The sequence below is a fragment of the Branchiostoma floridae genome, chromosome 10 (genome assembly GCF_000003815.2).
Source record: "Branchiostoma floridae strain S238N-H82 chromosome 10, Bfl_VNyyK, whole genome shotgun sequence".
Classification (NCBI taxonomy): domain Eukaryota; kingdom Metazoa; phylum Chordata; class Leptocardii; order Amphioxiformes; family Branchiostomatidae; genus Branchiostoma; species Branchiostoma floridae.
The window spans coordinates 5,533,880-5,544,795 of NC_049988.1; positions in this window are offsets into that span (position 1 = coordinate 5,533,880).

Genomic DNA, 10,916 nt, shown 5'->3' on the forward strand with positions numbered 1-10,916 from the left:
TTAGAATGAGAGACTTGAGGTATTGTGATACTTGTAAATGATAGTTTTGTGCTTTTTTGATTAAGGGTCTGTGATGAGTACAATAAGTAAATGGCAGATGCAATTTATATCAGAAATAGAGCTACACCAATGACAGACATTGCTGAGTGGATCCATCGTCTTATCAGTATTTATTATACCTTGTCGTGCGTTGAAGTATGGTCATGATTTAAGTATATGGATGACATCCGCAAGTGCATCAAATTTATCCGTATCCAAAAAAAGTCTTAGATCATACTGTTAATCATTTCCAAATGAGCAAATATATACATTCGATTGCAATGTTTATAATATCATTAGAAAACGGATACGTATATAAAACGGATGCTTATATCACAGAACGCAAAGCAAATTATAAAATCAATCAATAAGGAACAAAAATCTATAGTACTGTACATCATACTTAGGTTCGTCAGTCATTTGCTTGACGCTGGTGAGAACTTTAGAACTCAGAACAAACAGAGAGACAATTTTGGCCAAAATTAAATCTTCATTTTCGGCATGTCAGAGGACGACGTCCAAATGATCGAAACAACGCCGATTCGTCATTGGCTACCCATTGTGAGAGAACATCGGGCAGATCATTTAGATCTAGGATGTGAACATGTCCATAGCCCTTTGATACTACTGTACTGTAACAAAGTTTGTCTTACATCGAAGACAAACTAGTGGACCACATGGTCTTCGTGGAACCATAGGCCGGAGACAACTGTGACAGTTCAACAGATAAGCCCTTTTGTGGGTTTTGTGATTTGAAGAGGAAAGTAGCTTTCTATTCGTCCATAAATATGGAAAAGCTGGGAATATAATTGTGATGTCTTGTGGTTAAATGAACACTTGGAAATAAAATGTGTTTCGTCAACAAAATGTACTAATTATATACTTATTCTTCAGTATGTACTACTTAGATACGTATTCTTCAATACTTATTCTTTCATACATTCCAGTCATTTTAATCACTCTCATTCACTGTGGCGCACTTTTTTGATGTCTTATCCTTCTCTTCCTTATCATTCTTTTCGGCCATCTTTCTTAAACTTCCACCCTCACCTCTATGAGAGCAAGACAGCAACCAAAAGCTCGTGCTCAAACGATTTTACTTTGGTAGTCTAGGAGTGAGATACAATTTTCCCCACAAATTCAGTAAAATGGGAGAAGCGAATCCGTGAACTAAGACATTACACTGGACTGGCCTAACGGTAACATAATAACACAGTCAGTGCTGTTAGCAACCGGATACTCCATGGAGCAAGGTCATATACCTTCCATATGGTGAACGATCCTCATAACTGGCCAAAACTCTGTTGTTCCTTTCTTGAGTTATCCTCTTCATGTAATGGAGTGGGTTTATAAAATTCCGTCATCAATCATGCAAATCCAAATTTACATAAGTGACATTGAATTGTATGAAGCACTACTTAATCTACCAGCACACAGAATCATGACGATCCGCCCATCCCTCATTGACTTATTCTCTTTCAAAGACTAAAATTAAACTGGCTCCTACAGTTCCAAAAAGCCGCCAGGGCACCCATGCATATTTTACTCTCTGAACTCTTTCTCTCATTAATAATGCAAACTAGCTGTTAATTTGCATAATTAGTTTCTCAATATGTAAGTCTTATTCATTTTATCTGCAAAAAAAAATCATGACGATCCGTCTGCACGTTCTCGAGTTATTCTCGTCCGACGTTTGAGAGGAAGCTGGCGCCTGCAGCTCAAAAAAGCCGACAGGGAGCCCAAACTCACAGCACTTTCTGTCTCGAGGGCTATCTACCACTCAAAAATCACGATCGCAGCATGTCCAGAACACCAGATTTCAAACATTGAGGTTCCTCTGCAATAACAATTAGCAAGCCGATAGGGAGCCAATTATCGAACTCGACCTTTGTTTTCCCAACACCTACCCACCTACTAAATATCATCAGCATCCATTGAAGGCTTCTTGACTTATACTGTTTACGGACGGAAGGACAAATAGGCGCACAAGCTGAAAACATGACATTAGCCATTNACACATCCTCCAAAATCAGTGAAGGGAGTGATCTGACGTGATATGTCAGATGGCCTGGCTTCTCCTGCCGAACAATGGGAATCTGATTTGTTTCATTTTTGGCTACTATTTGAATGTTTCGTGTTTTCTTAGGCGACAGCTAGTTTTTAAGGTTGTAGAAACCCGTTGCTATTTTTTCCAAGCCATCAACCGATACGAATGTTGTAGTGCATCTTTTGGGAAAAATACTGACAGCCATGATGCTGCCTGTAATTTGCTACATATAAAGTAGGCGACAGCATTTTTTATATTTCAATGAGAACATGCCTTAAACAAATGTTACAATAACAAGTTTATATTGTGGTCCCTCCCATCAGAACCGAACTCATCGACAGGACACGTAAGGTCTGGCGCACCTTAACACATTAGGACCAGACATACCTGACTAGGCCACTACTCTTTTGTCTAAGATTGTTCCTCCGAAATTCCTAAAATCCAGGCAATAACAAAATCTTACCGCGTATGCCAGCGTTACGCCAAGATTTATGATGTAGGCTTTTTGTGAGGCATTTTGTGAAGTGTCGATTTCGAGTTGCAGAAGGAGAAAGAAATAGAGCGGCGGAGGGGAGCTTTGGTCATTGGCAACCATGTCCAATGACTGATCAACATAGCTGATGCCCAAGAGTTCGTAGGGCAGTTATGGACGACCATTGATGACAATAAATTTCCTTGCTTGCTTACTAACCCCGTGTCCCCACACAAGGCATATGCCACATCAGACGAGCCCGCGCTTCCTTGATCAAATGAACTTCCGTACTAGTAAGTGAGGCAAGTCCGCCATAGCCGACATACCCATGCCTTGCGGTTAGAACATTAGAAAACATAATATGCATGTCCAGAACATGAAGCACAGAGACTCTTTGCACAGTACAACACTGGCGTTTGAAGATAAATGAAAGGACGTTTAACTAAGTACCCCATTGAAACCCATACTTGAGATTTTAAAAAGGGACCCCAGAAAATGGGACGCTCTTAGGAAATCTAAGTCCGATCTTTGTGGGATATATTCTAAATAGTTTTGTTGTCAGATGTTAATTTTTATTATTACAATTCATTTTGAAAATGTGGAGAACCCTCCCTTCACTCTAAAAATCTGTCATAATTCTCTTATCTTATTAATATTTGTGTCTTATCCGTTTCTAAACAAAAATACTAATAGTATAAACATGTTGTTTGATAAGAAAAGACTGAATATATGTGAAACATTGTTACTGTTGTTATTGTTTTGACCGACTATCCTCTCTTTGCAGCCAGGGGCTGAATTGCGAGGAGCTTACAATAGGCGGGGCTAAATCGCAAGGGTCAAAAGTGGCAGCCTGTGACCTCAATACGATATTAATTGCCCCATTTGCGGCCAAAGGACTGTGGGTTTTGAACAACTCACATCGGGAAGGACCCCTACTCTTGTAAATCAGGGCGGTGGGTTATTTTACGTGCTCGAGGTGTGGCTCTTTCATTTGTGTATATTCTTCATTTCGTGAGTACTTACGTTACACATGATATTTCCCTACACTTTATTTAGATACACCTAGTTTTGTAAACGTCATTGCATTTATACTTGGTCGTCGGTTCTACGTATACAAATCTTATCATTGCATACTGTTTTGCTTCCCTGAGTGACCAAAAGCGACGCAGAAAGAGGGACAGGCAGTAGTGATCTAACATTGAACTTCGATGATTGAAGTTCCCATATTCTCCAGGACGTGAGTTGAGATGGTATTTCTTCACCTGCAAAGCTCTTCCTTAATCAGGAGGTATTATCTCAGTATAAGTCATCTTGGGAACCACGCTTGAGTTAAACCGTTGGGATCAATATGCAGGAGAGTAGCTCAAACGTTTCGATGGTACATCTGCAATCATCTAACTAATAAACTTGATAGGCCACTTGTCTTTTTCCAAACTTTGAACTGTATTCCAGTAATGACATGCCTGTTTTCGCACTCACGTTACCTAATATGTCGTCTCATAAGCGCAGCGGAAACAGGCTATTAAGAGCAGCGTGAACAGAGAACGTGATATCCAGGAAACAACCTGAAACTTTGATGTAAAGCAATTTGACTGTTCTACTAGCTAAGGGACCAATACGTGTATGGAAGAAGAGTTGGACAATATGTAATTCCATCTAGAACGGTGATCAATATATTACCTGCTAAGCATCTTCATTATGGTGGTAAGGTAAAGGTAGATGGCACACATTAAGACGGCAGGGGTATTCGGCTGTTATCCACTTGTCAGAGCACGGTATTGGAAGCCGGGCCTATCCTTCTTGTTCCACTGTTGTTTACCTACCCAACCGAATTCAGGTAACCAAGAAATAGTTGTAACAGTTATACCAAATATCACTAATATTTGTTTTACTCAAATATTCCTTTCTTTGTTAAGTTATCCTCCTTGAGTGCCGACTTTCGTCACACTTTCTCGCTAACAGTAGTCAATATAAGCTTGACAAAGTAGTCACTATCACACATTCAGGGAGATGCAAAAGAAGTTTAAAGACTCTCTTATCTTGGGATACAGAGATTTGGGCACTTCAATTTAAGAATTGGAAAGTAGGTCAACTTAAAATGGCGGCACCAAAACTGCTCGTGTGACCGAAGTTGGTTACAATTCCCCGCTAACTGTAGGTCTAGATCTCTATCCTAACAACAGCAATTGAGTGACTGTCAGACATTAAAGGGAGGTAGACAAAAACCTCGGAGACTAGAGACCCTTGGAATACAGAGATTTGGCCACTTTTTATCAACCATTTTTGCTATTCAAAAAGGCATGTTTTATACATAAAAAAATCACTACAGAAAGACTCACAAATGATAATTGCAACACGTTGGCTGGCAACTCTTTTGACGTTTGTGCACACAATTTGGCTACTTAAAAGTAATCCTTAAAAATCATTGTATCGACATTTATACCCGTACCAACTTCTCCTTTTGCCATGGCCCCCAACTGTGCACAATTAGAAGGGTCCTCAAGGGAACTCAAGAAGTCGTTCGCTACAACGTTCACCCTGCGTTTAGGCTTCAACCTATGGTTAAAATCATCCAGAACTTCCCACGAATCCTCGACGACGGGGAAAGAGCCATGATGATGGTTAATTTCACAAACAAACTTGACTCAAGCATAACTATTGTTCTCTGAGGGATTATAATACCCGCTTCTGGGGTGGAATATAGGGTTAATGATTCGCCCTGAGGTGTATACTGTGCCATAATTCATCAGCGGACGAGGTCGTTTATGAGGTGGATTTTATAGGAACCGACCATGAATTATGGCACCATAGACACCGGAAAGCTGGTCATTAACGCTATTATCATATATAGACATTGTCATATGTGTAGCCGTGACGACTCTGCTCTGGAGGGCGCATTACATCATATAGACGAGATCCAGCTTTTGTTCGTCCTTCCCTTTTTCTTGCTGTTCTTGCCTTCCGAACCTTATTACCTGGGTATGGCTGTCTCTTTACACCTGCCGTCACGTCACTGTTCATGATCGATTCCAATGTTTTGCGTCTTTAAACCGCGCGCCATTTTGTTGCTCTCGTTCCCTGCCTTGTAAGGACTCCTCTACTCACTGATCGTTGACAATACCATAAGACCAATATCCCGGATGATTCCACTAACTATGGGGGTGGCGTGAATTGTACTTTCTGTTCTTCCGTTCAAAGTTCGCTTGTATTGATGCAGTGTCTATTTAGCTACATATTTTGCACAGAATAAGTCAAGACGGCAAACATTTTCATTCAACGAAGAAACGTGTTAAAAATGTTAGTTTACTCCCCTGCATAATGGTATTGTCAAGTGGTCAACTGGGCTATTTGGCTAATTATTTAGCGGTTCATAACCAACATCAAATGGAGCCTTCTGATTGGTCGACGTCTCCTTTAATGAAGACCATGACAATGATCTTTCTATGTATCTAGACTTGAAACTTGAGACTTTATAAAAAAATCCATTAGTGACGTGTCCTAGGGCACGCCACTAATCTTTCCTGGATATCAACATAAATAACGTACATACAATGGTCAATATTTACAAACATCAATTAAAAACAGTCAGTATACACACAATGCATAAAATGGAACAGTACATGATATATACACAATACACAAGTCATGGAACAGCCAAGATCAATTTTCTAGCTTCAATTCAGACTGGAGATCAGATCACAGCGGCCACTTTTGAAAGACCTTAAAGATTGGGCAGACTGTAGTGCCATAGATAGCCGGTTCCACATGGATGTTGCTCTATACCTGAAAGTTCTTTTCAAGGAGTTTTTCCTAGGTTTGTCTAACTTGAAATTGCTACCTGAAGCAAAGCGAGTACAGTAATTGTGCTGTTTCTTAACAAAAGACAGTTTACAGCTGAGACAGACAGGTTGCACATGAACAACATGGGCTAAATGCTTTGAGTTAGACAAGATCATATTGATTTGATTATATGGATTACATCCTCTGCGAATCCAAAAACTGGTGCGAGTGTGCGAAGAAAAACGTGGCCAGGAAGGTGTAACAAAAGACTGAACATACATACAGACATGACATACCGAAAAAGAGATTCTTTTGTTCTTTCGTGTATTTTTGGGAGGGGGGAGGGACGGCTGATTTTGGCATTTTACCACATTGGTGTCTTTTTCGATATTTTGGGCGATTAGCAGCAGGTATTTGCTAATTTTGCAGCTGCTTCGTAAAATATATTGTATGTTTGACTTTTTTTGTAGAAAATGCGGATGTCATCCATCGACAATCGACATAGCCTAACTAATGTAGAGTTCAGAGAGATATAATCTAAATCTACAGTTTCTACACTAGTCTAAAACATATACTGACATAGTTACATTACATAGTAACAATTGCATAACGATAACTGAATGTTTGTATATTATCTAGATATTTTGTTTCCTTAATTACCATTTCGAAAAACCTGGCACCTTCTAGCAATTGACAAGACGTTTTTTTGCACGAGACATACTTATGAACCTGCCAACAACCCGCCATTTCTACCAGCCTTATCATCTACTTTCATTCCTCAAGATCTCTAATTTGGAGAATCCATATAAGATTTAAAAACTCATCTTTTCTTGTCGTATTATCATCTGTCATCTTGAACACGGGGAAACTCAACGTCTTCGAATGAGGTAATTAATCTTCTGTAGCGATATCGACCCAGACAAGGCAGAAATAGGTCACACTAATTACTAAAGATAAATGCAATTACGTACGGTTATATATCTAACGGCGCTATAGCAGCCTACATCATAATATATACACTCGAAATGCTACAAAAAAAGGCTAACTCTTATTGAGGCATCTTCTTTGACGTGGTATAATGTGCAATCGGTGAACTTACGATCAAGACCCGTTATATTGTGAAAGAAGATCTTGCGGCACACATATTTGAAGTATTGATTGCAACCACGCGTCTATATGGTCAAACCATTGGGTACCTCCACCATTCCGAGATTATACTTCGTTTACAAGCCATTAGGCAGCAAGCTGCCCTTAAGAAAGTGATATACAATATTACAGAGGGAACTGTGTTAAGCCGTCGCGAGTTTTCACGGTCTCTCAAGCATCACCCATTAATGTATTGTCTAGGACCAACTGGCTTAGGATTTACTACGTCTGCCATCTAATGCAGAATAAGAATCGAGCAGAGAGTTGACTTAATCTTACCGCAGTCATCACACCTCCTGATGGGGTTGTGCAGATATCGACAGTCTGCAGTTCGTGACGGGCAGTGCCGCGATGTCTGCCGCCCCGAGACGACCGAGGAGGCGGGGATCTGCCGCTGTCACGACAGCTGGTAGTTCATAGAGTATTGATGGCTGAAGTGCGAACAAGTTTGATCGAGTCGAACTTTCGTTGACCTCGGGACAAAAAGAACGATGACCTTATACCCAGTGTTAGATGCCACGCAAATGTTTCCTTAGCTTTCTTTTTAACCATATATATCTTCTTATATAATTCTCTGGTCATTCATTGTTTGGTTTGGCTGTGCATTTGTGTGACTGTACTCTGGCTTGACATTAGAATGCTGATATCACCTTTTTATTTGAATATTCCTCACCACTGTATGGCATTGAGTTAAATGCCTGACTAATCCATTCCAGACTCCACGTTTCTATATTTCTGAAACAACTTTAGCCCACGCCATTCTGTACCATTCAATTCTACCCTGTTTAATTTTGTTCGGGAGAGCGTAACTCAGCTGCTTATAGTCCGACAGAACCATTTTACGATGTCCTGTCAGCCAATCTGTAATTTTGGTTGTGTCTTTTGATCATTTTTTTCAATGGTTGAACACGTAAGATCCCCCCAAGAAAAATAATCACATCCACTGTTAGGTACGCAGCATTTCTTAATCACTTCTCCTGTTGACATCGTTATCTAAGACTTTTGTGATGGATATTGTTTCATATTTGTGCCCGCACGATGCGAAGTAATGTTACATCATTGCCGTTCTGATAAAGAAGACATTCTGTATCACATTGCTTGACATCGGGACGAAATAGGGTCATTATGTATCGATTGTTTGTGAGGAAACCATGCTTTGCTGTGACAGCGAACTTGTTTCACCTATACCACTGTAAAAGTTTATTCATGGATTCTTCAGTTTATGATTTTATGATTGTTTTCATACAACTTGGCTTTTTCTTGTCTACGTTAGAAAAAGTAGTTGTATTCTACTGACATTGATTTAAGGATTTTAAGTTGGAAAACACTCAATTTGGCTTTCTCTGGAAGAAAGATAAGCAATGTTTCTTCTTACGTAGCGTTAAAAATCAGCGAGCGTTATCCAATTTATAATCCCCGAAACATCAATTTCCAGGTTCACTAATTGTGGGCGTCAGCGCTGAACTGGAACAGACCCCATTTCGGGGCGCGCCGGGGAGAGGGATACAGATGACGCTTGTGATCGCGTGAGGACGGAAGGACGATGGATTTTACTTTAACCTTGACATGAAGCAAGCGGTATGGGGAAAGGTGGCAGGCTGGGGATTATGACCCGTTCCGTACGTCATACAGCAACTCAATTTTCCACCTTCCGCCTTTATTGACCCTGACCCTTCTTGTACCTTTGACAACTCATAGGTTTCCTATTTCTGTAATTTTCTCGATAGCTTTGGCTTCTTCATTAAAGGAATTAACCACAGTACAGATTAGATACGCATAACAGTATCAATTTTGCCACAATGACATAAAATTTCTTTTCAGCACCGGTTTCGACGCTTGAATCTGTAAATTCTGAACGTTACCAACGCGATCAAAGGATAGATAAGCCATAAATATGGTATGTAACACAATTTATGCTCTCATGCTGTAATTGAATCTTTCCAACACTAATTACTTGTTGTATATGTAAAATAATATGTAAGTTGTAGGCTACTTTTGTTACGATGTCATTAACTGAAGGAGAGTTCAAAGTTTTGACCAAATCAAAAATAATGATACCTTAGATAATACCATTTTAGACAGCTTTGAAGACAAAAAAAATATCAGATTGTTTTGTCCGAATTTTGCTATATACGTTTTATTATCGTGTTTTCTATGCGTCACCAGAAAGGCGCATATATCCTGTCCGCCTCCAAGTCCAAGACAATTTGTCATCTCCTTCCAATACAGTACCCAGCACCAGAGCCACTCCATAGGCTGGAGTAATGTATGTGTTTGGTAATGGTCAGGGAAAGTGCACATCCGGTTTACGTTCCTGATACCACCATTAATGCAGTGAGACGGCAGGGTGACGTCTATGAGCGGGCTTTATGGGGGTTATCAAGGCTATATCTATATCTCACGTACCGCCTTATGTTCCGCCACGCGTAGCATATTACAAAGCAAATCTATAGCGGCATCTATTGAATTCTGAACCAAAGGAGATGGCTACGTATGCCGAAAGAAGTGGGAGTTAGAATTACATATAACAGTCTCTTGATTTCCAAGAGACTTATTATTTCCCAACAAACTCACACTGAGATGGGCAGATAATTCCGCAATCTGAAAGTAAAGATGAAGTAAGAAATCCGACCATTAATGGACCCCTGGGTAAAAATCCTAGGGCTCATTATAATTGTACATAATGGTGTTCAAAGAGCTATGAGAAGTCCCTCCGGAATTAAAATTAGAGAATAAAGTCCGAAATTCAAGGGAGCGTTATTTGCTATCCTGGCCATTGTAAGAAACTTCCCACTAATAAGCAGAATATACCGTAATTACAATTCGACTCTAGACACTGGATGCATTATTATTGAGAAAAAAAATGATTTAACTTGAGTTAATGTGTGCTGTACTTATATCTTAACTTCTATCAATCATTGAATGGGAAATTCTGAAAATAGACGAAGACTATTAATTTTTTTATGCAAAGGGACTGACTGCAAAGTCAGTGAAGTAATTTTGCGTTAATTCTCCAGAAGGCGGAGACATGTGACAAACTCTTGAGACCTCTGGTTCTCAAGAGACGTGAAATAATTAAAATATAAAAGGAGACGAGGGCTGTAGTTAATTAACGGCACAGTAATCAGAAACGCTGTGATAGCAATGGCAGGAAGATAATTAGATTGTGATAATGGCATCATCTACGTCAAGGAAATTTAGAAATTATTAAACAGTATTATACTGTATTCAAGATGCATAGCAGTACAGTCAAGTAAAATTGGTCATGTCGTCCATTGACAATACTAAATATTCAAGAAGGTACCATAAACCTGCAATATATCCATGCAAAATATTCAGTAGTACCGAATTGTCCACTCCGCCGCTGTATTTCAAAGCTGTCTATGTTCTAAACGATGATGGGTCCATTATTATCGATAATTTTGCATAGAA